The following is a 14,183-nucleotide window of genomic DNA, read 5'->3' on the forward strand; positions in this document are numbered from 1 at the left end:
GTTCAGTTCGCTCTTGGATCTTTCTGGTGACCTGTCTACTCCAGCAGAAGCTAAGTTCCTGCTTGTTATTATTTGTTCATTGTTTCCTTGTCCAGCTGCATATTATGATTTTGCCTTGCTAGCTGGAAGCTCTGGGATGCAGAGTGGCATCTCCGCACCGTTAGTCGGTGCGGAGGTCTTTTTGCACACTCTGCGTGGTCTTTTTTAGTTTTTTTTGCTGACCGCAAAGTTACCTTTCCTATCCTCTGTCTGTTTAGTAAGTCTGGCCTCCCTTTGCTGAAACCTGTTTCATTTCTGCGTTTGTGACTTTCATCTTTACTCACAGTCAATATATGTGGGGGGCTGCCTTTTCCTTTGGGGAATTTCTCTGAGGCAAGGTAGGCTTTATTTTCTATCTCTAGGGCTAGCTAGCTCTTAGGCTGTGAAGAGGCGTCTAGGGAGAGTCAGGAACGCTCCACGGCTATTTTTAGTTGTGTGATAGGATTAGGGGTTGCGGTCAGCAGAGTTCCCACATCCCAGAGCTTGCCCTGTGTGAGTTTAACTATCAGGTCGTGCCGGGTGCTCCTAACCACCAGGTCCATAGCAGGCAGCCTTCTGCGATCCCAACAGAAGCTTCTAGGCGCTACCTATTCAGCTATATGATCGCTCCCTCGGATTAGATCAGATGAGAGTTTGTTCACCTACCCTCGAGGAAGGAGGCGGAGCCACGATGTCGGCGCAGGAAGAGGATTCTCCACCGCGGAGCACGGCAGGACTTCACTCTGGATCTTCAGTCACTGAAGTGTAATAGTATGCAGGTGCTGAGTATGTCACCACGGAACAGACAGACCAACAGTTGAGGGGTTTAATAACAGGAATCAGGTTCTCCTCACAGGGAGGAAGCAATGGAATATAAGTAGCAACAAAACAGTGCAAAAATATGGGAGTCAAACAGTGTAACAGAATTAAGCAGGATTTCTTGAGAAAAAGAACACTTATCAGTCTGATAAGGACTTGCATGAAGGGTCATCTTCTCCAACGTAGGCGCCGAGAAACAGCGGCACTTGTCGTCTCTCTGTTGTCCGTGGGCTGAGTAGTTTCTAGGAGCCCGCTGCCTGGGGTTTCGGGAGTTAATGTGATATGCACAGGCTCTGATTCTTTAGCTTTACAGCCTATCCCGGGAAAATGATGGTCTGTCTATTATTAAGTCTCTCACCAGGAATCAAACCTCAGGAGGTTTTACCTTGTGATAAGATACAGAACTGTACTGTTTTGTGTTAAAGTTTGGTAGGAATTTTGTAATATCTTTTTGTTGTTTTGGGAATGTATTTGTTATGCTTATTTCTTTAAAACAAAAGAAAGCTAAAAAATCAATAATTTAAAATATTGTTGAACACGATGATGGATTTGGTCCATCATTATATATATATATATATATATATATATAGATGTATATATATATATATATATATATATCTATATATATATATATATATATAGATATATATATATATATATATATATATATATATATATATATATATATATATATATGTGTGTGTGATGGTACTTGTAATCTGAGTGTTCAAAAAAAAAAATCTGTTCTTATCAGTTTAATATCTGATATGTCCCCTATTTGGGGACCATATATTAAATGGATTTTTGTAACAGGGAGCTGGAAATGGAGTTTGCTTTGTCCACTCCACGCATTGACCCGTTATTGCAGTATCTCCGGGAACAGTGCACTCCTTCTCTGATCCGGTTTCCAAAAACAGATTGAATTGAAATCAGCGCAAGTTGTCTTTTAACCCTTTATGTGAATACTTTTCAGTGTCAGCGAAGCACATTTCGGATGCCAAATGTTGCATTTTGCTTGATTTCACTTGACCATTTGCAACATTTTGTGTGCCTTGCCTGGCCTTGCTTTCACCTATGTATGTCAAGCATTGTATTGCATTCAATATGCAATCAATCAATCAGTCAATCAATCAATTTGTCTTTACTGGTTGCAACAGGTGTGTTAAGATGTAGGCCTGTGTTAGGCCTTTGTGACAGTGTTGCAAATATACTGTGCCATCTACAAAATTAGGCCCCGTGATGTCAGCACTTGGTGTTTAAATGGAAGTATTCAATGAGTTGTTCTGTTCTACCATACATACCACATTTGTGTCAGCATGAATTCTTTTGCAAAACATTGTCTCCCTCTTGTGGACCACTGACTTTTAAATGCGTTGTATTATATGTATTTAAAAAAAAAAAAAGGGAAAATGGTGCCAGTGCTGATGTTGAATATGCTTGTCTTGTCCATCTTCACCTGTTTGAGTATTCTAATGCTTTTGACCAATCAGGTGCGCTGCCTGCAGTAGATAGAATCAGTGCACGGAACCTTCACGTGCTGTCTCAATGGGGCCTTTATCCATTGACTGCGGAACTCTCACGTGTCACAATGGGCTCTTGCCCTATCTAAGGCAGTGTAAAATGGCATCGTCTTCAGTCTGCTGACCACATGGTAGGGGGGGGGGTCTGTGCCCAGCTTCAGGAGAGCCGGGAAGACAACTGCTCGCCTGTCTGTTTTTTTGAATTTCCCTCTCTTTCTCGCAGTCATTTGCAACAAAAGGGGGATGGAGGGTGTGTTAACTCCTTTCTGACATATGACGTACTATCCCGTCGAGGTGGTGTGGGCCCGTATGACCACCGACGGGATAGTACGTCATAGCGATCGGCCGCGCTCACAGGGGGGTGTCAGCTGACTATCGCAGCTGATATCCGGCACAATGTGCCAGGGGCGGTCACGGACCGCTCCCGGCACATTAACCCCCGGCACACTGCGATCAAACATGACCGCAGTGTGTCAGCAGTATAGGGAAGCATCGCGCAGGGAGGGGGCTCCCTGCGGGCTTCCCTGAGACCCCCACAGCAACGCAATGTGATCGCGTTGCTGCGAGGGTCTCTTACCTCCTCCATCTCCTTGCAGGCCCGGATTCAAAATGGCCGCGGCATCCGGTTCCTGCAGGGAGGTAGGTGGCTTCACAGCGCCTGCTCAGAGCAGGCACTGTGAAGCCTGCAGATGTGCATGTCAGATCACTGATCTGACACACTGCACAGCAAGGTGTCAGATCAGCGATCTTACACTATAACATCATGGCCCCTCCCCCCCGGGGCAATATTATAGTGTAAAAAGAAAAATATTCACATGTGTAAAAAAAATGTAAAAAAATTCCCCCCCCCCCAAAAAAAAAATATTGTTCCTATAAATAAATTTCTTTATCTAAATTAAAAAAACAATAAAAGTACACATATTTAGTATCGCCACGTCCGTAACGACCCCACCTATAAAAAGGTCATGCTAGTTAACCCCTTTAGTGAACGTGGTAAAAAAAAAAACGAGGCAAAAAACAACGCTTTATTATCATACCAACAAACAAAAAGTGGAATAACACGCAATCAAAAAGACAAAAATAAATACTGCTGAAAACGTCATCTTGTCCCGCAAAAAATGAGCTGCCAAACAGCATCATCAGTGAAAAAATAAAAAAGTTATAGTCCTCAGAATAAAGCGATGCAAAAATAATTATTTTTTCTATTAAATAGTTTTTATCGTATAAAAGCGCCAAAACATAAAAAAATGATTTAAATGAGGTATCGCTGTAATCGTACTGACCCGAAGAATAAAACTGCTTTATCCATTTTACCAAACGTGAAATGGTATAAACGCCTCCCCCAAAAGAAATTCATGAATAGCTGGTTTTTGGTCATTCTGCCTCACAAAAATCGGAATAAAAAGCGATCAAAAATTGTCACGTGCCCGAAAATGTTACCAATAAAAACGTCAACTCGTCCCGCAAAAACAAGACCTCACGTGACTCTGTGGACCAAAATATGGAAATAGCTCTCAAAATGTGGTAACGCAAAAAATATTTTTTGCAATAAAATCTTTCTGTGCGTGACGGCTGCCAATCATAAAAATCCGCTAAAAAACCCGCTATAAAAGTAAATCAAACCCCCCTTCATCACCCCCTTAGTTAGAGAAAAATTAAAAAATTAAAAAAATGTATTTATTTCCATTTTCCCACTAGGGTTAGGACTAGGGTTAGGGCTAGGGTTAGGGTTACGGTTAGGGCTAGGGTTAGGGTTAAGGCTAAGGTTAGGGTTAGGGTTGGGGCTAGGGTTAAGGCTACAGTTAGGGTTGGGGCTAAAGTTAGGGTTAGGGTTGGGGCTAAAGTTAGGGTTAGGGTTTGGATTACATTTACGGTTGGGAATAGGGTTAGGTTTAGGGTTAGGGGTGTGTCAGGGTTAGGGGTGTGTTTAGATTAGGGTTTCAGTTATAATTGGGGGGTTTCCACTGTTTAGGCACATCAGGGGCTCTCCAAACACGACATGGCGTCCGATCTCAATTCCAGCTAATTCTGCGTTGAAAAAGTAAAACAGTGCTCCTTCCCTTCCGAGCTCTCCCGTGTGCCCACACAAAGGTTTACCCCAACATATGGGGTATCAGCGTACTTAGGACACATTGGAAAACAACTTTTGGGGTCCAATTTCTCCTGTTACCCTTGGGAAAATACAAAACTGGGGGCTAAAAAATAATTTTTGTGGGAAAAAAAAGATTTTTTTATTTCCACGGCTTTGCGTTATAAACTGTAGTGAAACACTTGGGGTTTCAAAGTTCTCACAACACATCTAGATAAGTTCCTTGGGGGGTCTAGTTTCCAATATGGGGTCACTTGTGGGGGGTTTCTACTGTGTAGGTACATTAGGGGCTCTGCAAACGCAATGTGATGCCTGCAGACCATTCCATCTAAGTCTGCATTCCAAATGGCGCTCCTTCTCTTCCGAGCTCTCCCATGCGCCCAAACGGTGGTTCCTCCCCACATATGGGGTATCAGTGTACTCAGGACAAATTGGACAACAACTTTTGGGGCCCTATTTCTCCTGTTACCCTTGGGAAAATACAAAACTGGGGGCTAAAAAATAATTTTTGTGGGAAAAAAAAGGATTTTTTATTTTCACGGCTCTGCGTTATAAACTGTAGTGAAACACTTGGGGGTTCAAAGCTCTCACAACACACCTAGATGAGTTCCTTAGGGGGTCTACTTTCCAAAATGGTGTCACTTGTGGCGGTTTCAATGTTTAGGCACATCAGTGGCTCTCTAAACGCAACATGGCGTCCCATCTCAATTCCAGTCAATTTTGCATTGAAAAGTCAAATGGCGCTCCTTCCCTTCCGAGTTCTGCCATGCGCCCAAACAGTGGTTTACCCCCACATATAGGGTATCAGCGTACTCAGGACAAATTTTACAACAACTTTTAGGGTCCAATTTCTTCTCTTACCCTTGGGAAAATAAAAGATTGGGGGCGAAAAATCATTTTTGTGAAAAAATATGATTTTTTATTTTTACGGCTCTGCGTTATAAACTTCTGTGAAGCACTTGATGGGTCAAAGTCCTCACCACACATCTAGATAAGTTCCTTAGGGGGTCTACTTTCCAAAATGGTGTCACTTGTGGGGAGTTTCAATGTTTAGGCACATCAGGGGCTCTCCAAACGCAACATGACGTCCCATCTCAATTCCAGTCAATTTTGCATTGAAAAGTCAAATGGCGCTCCTTCGCTTCCGAGCTCTGCCATGCACCCAAACAGTGGTTTACTCCCACATGTGGGGTATCAGCGTACTCAGGACAAATTGTACAACAATCTTTGGGGTCCATTTTCTCCTGTTACCCTTGGTAAAATAAAACAAATTGGAGCTGAATTAAATATTTTGTGAAAAAAAGTTAAATGTTCATTTTTATTTAAACATCCTAAAAATTCCTGTGAAACACCTGAAGTGTTAATAAACTTCTTGAATGTGGTTTTGAGCACCTTGAGGGGTGCAGTTTTTAGAATGGTGTCACACTTGGTTATTTTTTATCATGTAGACCCCTCAAAATGACTTCAAATGAGATGTGGTCCCTGAAAAAAAATGGTGTTGTAAAAATGAGAAATTGCTTGTCAACTTTTAACCCTTATAACTCCCTAACAAAAAAAATTTTGGTTCCAAAATTGTGCTGATGTAAAGTAGACATGTGGGAAATGTTACTTATTAAGTATTTTGTGTGACATATCTCTGTGATTCAATTGCATAAAAATTCAAAGTTGGAAAATTGCGAAATTTTCAAAATTTTCAACAAATTTCCATTTTTTTCATAAATAAACACAGGTAATATCAAAGAAATTTTATGACTATCATGAAGTACAATATGTCACGAGAAAGCAATGTCAGAATCACCGGGATTGGTTGAAGCATTCCAGAGTTATAATCTCATAATGGGACAGTGGTCAGAATTGTAAAAATTGGCCTGGTCATGAACGTGCAAACCACCCTTGGGGGTAAAGGGGTTAAAATAGGTGGAGATATGCAGATTCAAAACACGTTGTGCACAGCTTGAACACACACACAGCAGAACTGTCATTGCGAATGCATCCAGAGTTTCTAGAAATGTCTTCCCCATGGCAATCTTTTGCTCTGTCTCCACAATGGGTGTCGGTTGTAGGCCTTGGTGCGGCTGAAGTGGCAAACCTTTTCTGCTTATCGCTTCTCGGCCGAATGGCTAAGATCAAGTGTAGTATGTAGGTGTGTTAAGATGTAGGCCTGTATTAGGCCTTTGTTACAGTGTTGCAAATATACTGTGCCATCTACAAAATTAGGCCCCGTGCTGTCAGCACTTGGTGTTTAAATGGAAGTATCCAATGAGTTGTTCTGTTCTACCATACATACCACATTTGTGACCACATGAATTCTTTTGTAAAACATTGTCTCCCTATTGTGGACCACTGACTTTTAAATGCGTTGTATTATATGTATTTAAAAAAAAAAGGAAAAATGGTGCCAGTGCTGATGTTGAATATGCTTGTCTTGTCCATCTTCACCTGTTTGAGTATTCTATTGCTTTTGACAAATCAGGTGCGCTGCCTACAGTAGATAGAATCTGTGCACAGAACCTTCACGTTCTGTCACAATGGGGCCTTTATCCATTGACTCCGGAACTCTCACGTGTCACAATGGGCTCTTGACCTATATCAGGTAGTGTAAAATGTCGCCGTCTTCAGTCTGCTGCTGGAGCAGCAGCAGATCACATGGTAGGGGGGGGGGGGTCTGTGCCCAGCTTCAGGAAAGGCGGGAAGACAACTGCTCGCCTGTCTGGTTTTTGAATTTCACTCTCTTTCTCGCAGTCACCTGCACACTTTAGAACAAAAGGGGATGGAGGGTGTGTTAAAATAGGTGGAGATATGCAGATTCAAAACGCGTTGTGCACAGCTTGAACCCACACACAGCAGAACTGTCATTGCGAATGCATCCAGAGTTTCTAGAAATTTCTTCCCCATGGCAATCTTTTGCTCTGTCTCCAAAATGGGTGTCGGTTGTAGGCCTTGGTGTGGCCGAAGTGGCAAACCATTTCTGCTTATCGCTTCTCGGCCTTTTGGCTACGACCAAGTGTTGTGGCTGGAAGTCTCTAAAGCCTATCGCACCTTCGGCCTTGAGGCATCGGCAGTTTAACTGTCTTAAGCCTCCTGCTGCTATAGGGGGTGTGCGTGCTCAGGAGAACCAAGAAGGCGATCGACCTGCTTGAATATGGCGATGGCGACATGGGCTACTCTCCGTTCCGTTGGAGCTGACGAATTGAAGATCAAGAACTCCTTCAAGATTGAAGTTGAAGAGCGAGTCCGTGACAAGTTTTCCCTGTCTTTCTTCGTGAGGAAGGTCCTGTTTGAGATCCTGCAGGTGAAAAGGGAGAATATTCTGGCACTTCAAGATACTCCAGGATGCTTTGTTCTCACCCTGACCTCTGAAGTGGCATCTCAGAATTTTTTCCATCAGATCAAGCTGAAGCTGCAAGAGGAAGAACTTAGAGGACTCCACTTTGTGACCCTCTGTCTGGCAGAAGAGAAATCTGTTGTGGTTCATATGAACAATCCCCATGTCTCTCAAGGATATGTGGCAGCTTTTCTGTGGATCTATTGCTTTGAGGTTCGCTTCTCTCACAAAATCATGAATGCTGAGAGATTGTGGACTGGAAAATATAAGTTCACCGTAAAATTAAGAGAAGGTATGCTAATTGGTGGACTGAGTCATCCGCCTCAGAACTTCCTAATTGGCAGAGAGAGAGGAAGACTCTTCCTCCCTGTAGCTCTTGAAAGAGTGCCCAAAGTCCATACACTTCCTGCAGAAGATAGGCATCCCAGGATAGAAAGCGCTCTTTGCAAGAAGTGCTATCAGAAGGGACATGCCACTATAAAACTGCCCAAATCAGATGATCTGCAATATGTGTCGTGTTCCTGGACACTCTTTCAGGGATTGTCCATTAAGAAAGACTTTCAGTTACGCAGATGCCGCTCGGTGGGAACCCTTTACGAAGCGGGCCTTTTATGATGAGCAAAAAGACAAGCCCACAGACTCTTGTGAGGACCCTCCCGGGAACCTCCTGGGGATCCCCCTACGGAGAGTAAGGTTCCCAGTGACTTGACAGGAAGTCCAGTTGGTCAGGTGGTGGAGGAGGAGCCAGCTGAGACTGTAATTGAAATGGAAGAGGATCCGTCTAAGGAGGCAGGTGGTGAGGATGAAGAGGAAGACATGGAGGGTCTAAGGAAAAGGAAAAATGAGCAAGAATCATGGGTACAAAAAGGGGAGAGCGCCAAAGAAAAACCTGTGGGGCGCCCTAAAATAACCCTAAGTACTCACCAAGACCGTTGGATCCTGTTCCTCAACTTGTAAACCTTTCTGATCCAGTAATCATCAAGGAGTTCTCGGACACTGATGTCTCTGAGGGTCCTCCTACTCCTGTCGGATTCATGTCAGATACGGACTCAAGCTCTGCTTAAATGATACATGGCTATGCTGAAAATTGCCTCACTAAATGTGAGGAGCCTAAAGGGCTCTGTCAAGAGTGCTGCTTTATTTTCTTATTTAAGAACTTTAGATGCTGACATCTTTCTACTACAAGAATGCGGTATTGACCATGACCCCAATTATAGCAAACTAAGGGAAGATTGGACGAACGGACCTTCCATCTGGTTTGGTGAAAATGGATCACGTGCTACTGGTGTTGGAATCCTGTTTAAAAACAACGATTTTAAAGTTACATCGTTCACTGAAGTCGAACCTGGACGTGCAGTTGCGGTAAATGTGAACTACTGTGGATCCGAGTTTAAGCTGATTAATGTTTATGCATCTCCGATTAAAGAAGAAGAATCTGGTCTATTTGATATCATAAAACTTTTTATACCTGGGCCTACACCAACTGTGGTTGGCGGCGACTTCAATTGTAGTCTTGCTGGTGAAAATAAGACATCAGGTACTAGAAGAAAAGATAAATGTTATGAAAGGCAATTCAGTACTACAATGGACATAGCGGTCAGAGCACATACAGTGATCTGACAATAACCCAAAATCATAGAACGAGCTCTGAGACGTGGGAACTCTGCAGACCGCAATCCCTAATCCTCTCCAAAACAACACTAGAGGCAGCCGTGGATTGCGCCTAACTCTGCCTATGCAACTCGGCACAGCCTGAGAAACTAACTAGCCTGAAGATAGAAAATAAGCCTACCTTGCCTCAGAGAAATACCCCAAAGGAAAAGGCAGCCCCCCACATGACTGTGAGTTAAGATGAAAAGACAAACGTAGAGATGAAATAGATTCAGCAAAGTGAGGCCCGACTTTCTTAACAGATCGAGGATAGAAAAGGTAACTTTGCGGTCTACACAAAACCCTAAAGAAAACCACGCAAAGGGGGCAAAAAGACCCTCCGTACCGAACTAACGGCACGGAGGTACACCCTTTGCGTCCCAGAGCTTCCAGCAACAAATTAGACAAGCTGGACAGAAAAAATAGCAAACAAATAGCAAAGAAGAACTTAGCTATGCAGAGCAGCAGGCCACAGGAATGATCCAGGGAAAAGCAAGTCCAACACTGGAACATTGACAGGAAGCCAGGATCAAAGCATTAGGTGGAGTTAAGTAGAGAAGCACCTAACGACCTCACCAGATCACCTGAGGGAGGAAACTCAGAAGCCGCAGTACCACTTCCCTCCATCAACAGAAGCTCACAGAGAGAATCAGCCGAAGTACCACTTGTGACCACAGGAGGGAGCTCTGCCACAGAATTCACAACAGTACCCCCCCTTGAGGAGGGGTCACCGAACCCTCACCAGAGCCCCCAGGCCGACCAGGATGAGCCACATGAAAGGCACGAACAAGATCGGGAGCATGGACATCAGAGGCAAAAACCCAGGAATTATCTTCCTGAGCATAACCCTTCCATTTAACCAGATACTGGAGTTTCCGTCTAGAAACACGAGAATCCAAAATCTTCTCCACAATATACTCCAATTCCCCCTCCACCAAAACCGGGGCAGGAGGATCAACAGATGGAACCATAGGTGCCACGTATCTCCACAACAATGACCTATGGAATACGTTATGTATGGAAAAAGAATCTGGAAGGGTCAGACGAAAAGACACAGGATTAAGAACCTCAGAAATCCTATACGGACCAATGAAACGAGGTTTAAACTTAGGAGAGGAAACCTTCATAGGAATATGACGAGAAGATAACCAAACCAGATCCCCAACACGAAGTCGGGGACCCACACGGCTTCTGCGATTAGCGAAACGTTGAGCCTTCTCCTGGGACAAGGTCAAATTGTCCACTACATGAGTCCAAATCTGCTGCAACCTGTCCACCACAGTATCCACACCAGGACAGTCCGAAGACTCAACCTGTCCTGAAGAGAAACGAGGATGGAACCCAGAATTGCAGAAAAATGGCGAAACCAAGGTAGCCGAGCTGGCCCGATTATTAAGGGCGAACTCAGCCAAAGGCAAAAAGGACACCCAGTCATCCTGATCGGCAGAAACAAAGCATCTCAGATATGTTTCCAAGGTCTGATTGGTTCGTTCGGTCTGGCCATTAGTCTGAGGATGGAAAGCCGAGGAAAAAGACAAGTCAATGCCCATCCTACCACAAAAGGCTCGCCAAAAGCTTGAAACAAACTGGGAACCTCTGTCAGAAACGATATTCTCTGGAATGCCATGTAAACGAACCACATGCTGGAAGAACAATGGCACCAAATCAGAGGAGGAAGGCAATTTAGACAAGGGTACCAGATGGACCATCTTAGAAAAGTGATCACAGACCACCCAAATGACTGACATCTTTTGAGAAACGGGAAGATCAGAAATAAAATCCATAGAGATATGTGTCCAAGGCCTCTTCGGGACCGGCAAGGGCAAAAGCAACCCACTGTCACGAGAACAGCAGGGCTTAGCCCGAGCACAAATCCCACAGGACTGCACAAAAGCACGCACATCCCGCGACAGAGACAGCCACCAAAAGGATCTAGCCACTAACTCTCTGGTACCAAAGATTCCAGGATGACCAGCCAACACCGAACAATGAACCTCAGAGATAACTTTATTGGTCCACCTATCAGGGACAAACAATCTCTCCGCTGGACAACGATCAGGTTTATTAGCCTGAAATTTTTGCAGCACCCGCCGCAAATCAGGGGAGATGGCAGACACAATTACTCCTTCCTTGAGGATACCCGCCGGCTCAGACAAACCCGGAGAGTCGGGCACAAAACTCCTAGACAGAGCATCCGCCTTCACATTTTTAGAGCCCGGAAGGTACGAAATCACAAAGTCAAAACGGGCAAAAAACAGCGACCAACGAGCCTGTCTAGGATTCAACCGCTTAGCAGACTCAAGATAAGTCAAGTTCTTATGATCAGTCAATACCACCACGCGATGCTTAGCTCCTTCAAGCCAATGACGCCACTCCTCGAATGCCCACTTCATGGCCAGCAACTCTCGGTTGCCCACATCATAATTTCGCTCAGCAGGCGAAAACTTCCTGGAAAAAAAAACGCATGGTTTCATCACTGAGCAATCAGAACCTCTCTGCGACAAAACAGCCCCTGGTCCAATCTCAGAAGCATCAACCTCGACCTGGAACGGAAGAGAAACATCTGGTTGACACAACACAGGGGCAGAAGAAAAACGACGCTTCAACTCCTGAAAAGCTTCCACAGCAGCAGAAGACCAATTGACCAAATCAGCACCCTTCTTGGTCAAATCGGTCAATGGTTTGGCAATACTAGAAAAATTGCAGATGAAGCGACGATAAAAATTAGCAAAGCCCAGGAACTTTTGCAGACTTTTCAGAGATGTCGGCTGAGTCCAATCATGGATGGCTTGGACCTTAACAGGATCCATCTCGATAGTAGAAGGGGAAAAGATGAAACCCAAAAATGAAACCTTCTGCACACCAAAGAGACACTTTGATCCCTTCACAAACAAAGAATTAGCACGCAGGACCTGAAAAACTGTTCTGACCTGCTTCACATGAGACTCCCAATCATCCGAGAAGATCAAAATGTCATCCAAGTACACAATCAGGAATTTATCCAGGTACTCTCGGAAGATGTCATGCATAAAGGACTGAAACACTGATGGAGCATTGGCAAGTCCGAATGGCATCACTAGATACTCAAAATGACCCTCGGGCGTATTAAATGCAGTTTTCCATTCATCTCCTCGCCTGATTCGCACCAGATTATACGCACCACGAAGATCTATCTTGGTGAACCAACTAGCCCCCTTAATCCGAGCAAACAAATCAGATAACAATGGCAAGGGGTACTGAAATTTAACCGTGATCTTATTTAGAAGGCGGTAATCTATACAAGGTCTCAGCGAACCATCCTTCTTGGCTACAAAAAAGAACCCTGCTCCTAATGGTGACGATGACGGGCGAATATGCCCCTTCTCCAGGGATTCCTTCACATAACTGCGCATAGCGGCGTGCTCAGGCACGGATAAATTAAACAGTCGACCTTTTGGGAATTTACTAACAGGAATCAAATTGATAGCACAATCACAATCCCTATGCGGAGGTAGGGCATCGGACTTGGGCTCATCAAATACATCCCGGTAATCAGACAAGAACTCTGGAACCTCAGAAGTGGTAGATGACGAAATTGACAGAAATGGAACATCACCATGTACCCCCTGACAACCCCAGCTGGACACCGACATGGATTTCCAATCTAATACTGGATTATGGGCTTGTAGCCATGGCAACCCCAACACGACCACATCATGCAGATTATGCAACACCAGAAAGCGAATAACCTCCTGATGTGCAGGAGCCATGCACATGGTCAGCTGGGTCCAGTATTGAGGCTTATTCTTGGCCAAAGGCGTGGCATCAATTCCTCTCAATGGAATAGGACACTGCAAGGGCTCTAAGAGAAACCCACAACGCTTAGCAAACTCCAAGTCCATCAAATTCAGGGCAGCGCCTGAATCCACAAATGTCATGACAGAATACGATGACAAAGAACAGATCAAGGTAACGGACAGAAGAAATTTTGACTGTACCGTACCAATGGTGGCAGACCTAGCGAACCGCTTAGTGCGCTTAGGACAATCAGAGATAGCATGAGTGGAATCACCACAGTAGAAACACAGCCCATTCAGACGTCTGTGTTCTTGCCGTTCAACTCTGGTCAAAGTCCTATCGCACTGCATAGGCTCAGGTTTAAGCTCAGGTAATACCGCCAAATGGTGCACAGATTTACGCTCACGCAAGCGTCGACCGATCTGAATGGCCAAAGACATAGACTCATTCAAACCAGCAGGCATAGGAAATCCCACCATGACATCCTTAAGGGCTTCAGAGAGACCCTTTCTGAACATAGCTGCCAGCGCAGATTCATTCCATTGAGTGAGCACGGACCACTTTCTAAATTTCTGACAATATACCTCTATCTCATCCTGACCCTGACAAAGAGCCAGCAAATTTTTCTCTGCCTGATCCACTGAATTAGGTTCATCGTACAGCAATCCGAGCGCCAGGAAAAATGCATCGATATTACTCAATGCAGGATCTCCTGGCGCAAGAGAAAGTGCCCAGTCCTGAGGGTCGCCGCGCAAAAAAGAAATAACAATCAAAACCTGTTGAACTGGATCACCAGAGGAGCGAGGTTTCAAGGCCAGAAATAATTTACAATTATTTTTGAAACTCAGAAACTTAGTTCTATCTCAAAAAAACAAATCAGGAATAGGAATTCTTGGTTCTAACATAGATTTCTGATCAATAGTGTCTTGAATCTTTTGTACTCTTGCCGAGAGCTGATCCACAAATGAAGACAGACTTCTAATGT

General features: G+C 44.3%; 1 non-coding gene across 1 annotated transcript; it reads left to right on the forward strand.

The window, feature by feature from the left end:
* The first annotated feature begins 1,545 nt into the window (after positions 1-1,545).
* On the forward strand, positions 1,546-1,730 carry LOC138668166 (U2 spliceosomal RNA). The gene has a single exon (XR_011319109.1). It is a non-coding gene; the product is annotated as a U2 spliceosomal RNA (small nuclear RNA).
* Positions 1,731-14,183: the final 12,453 nt, after the last annotated feature.

Source organism: Ranitomeya imitator, chromosome 2, assembly GCF_032444005.1.
Source record: "Ranitomeya imitator isolate aRanImi1 chromosome 2, aRanImi1.pri, whole genome shotgun sequence".
In the NCBI taxonomy this organism is placed as follows: Eukaryota; Metazoa; Chordata; class Amphibia; order Anura; family Dendrobatidae; genus Ranitomeya; species Ranitomeya imitator.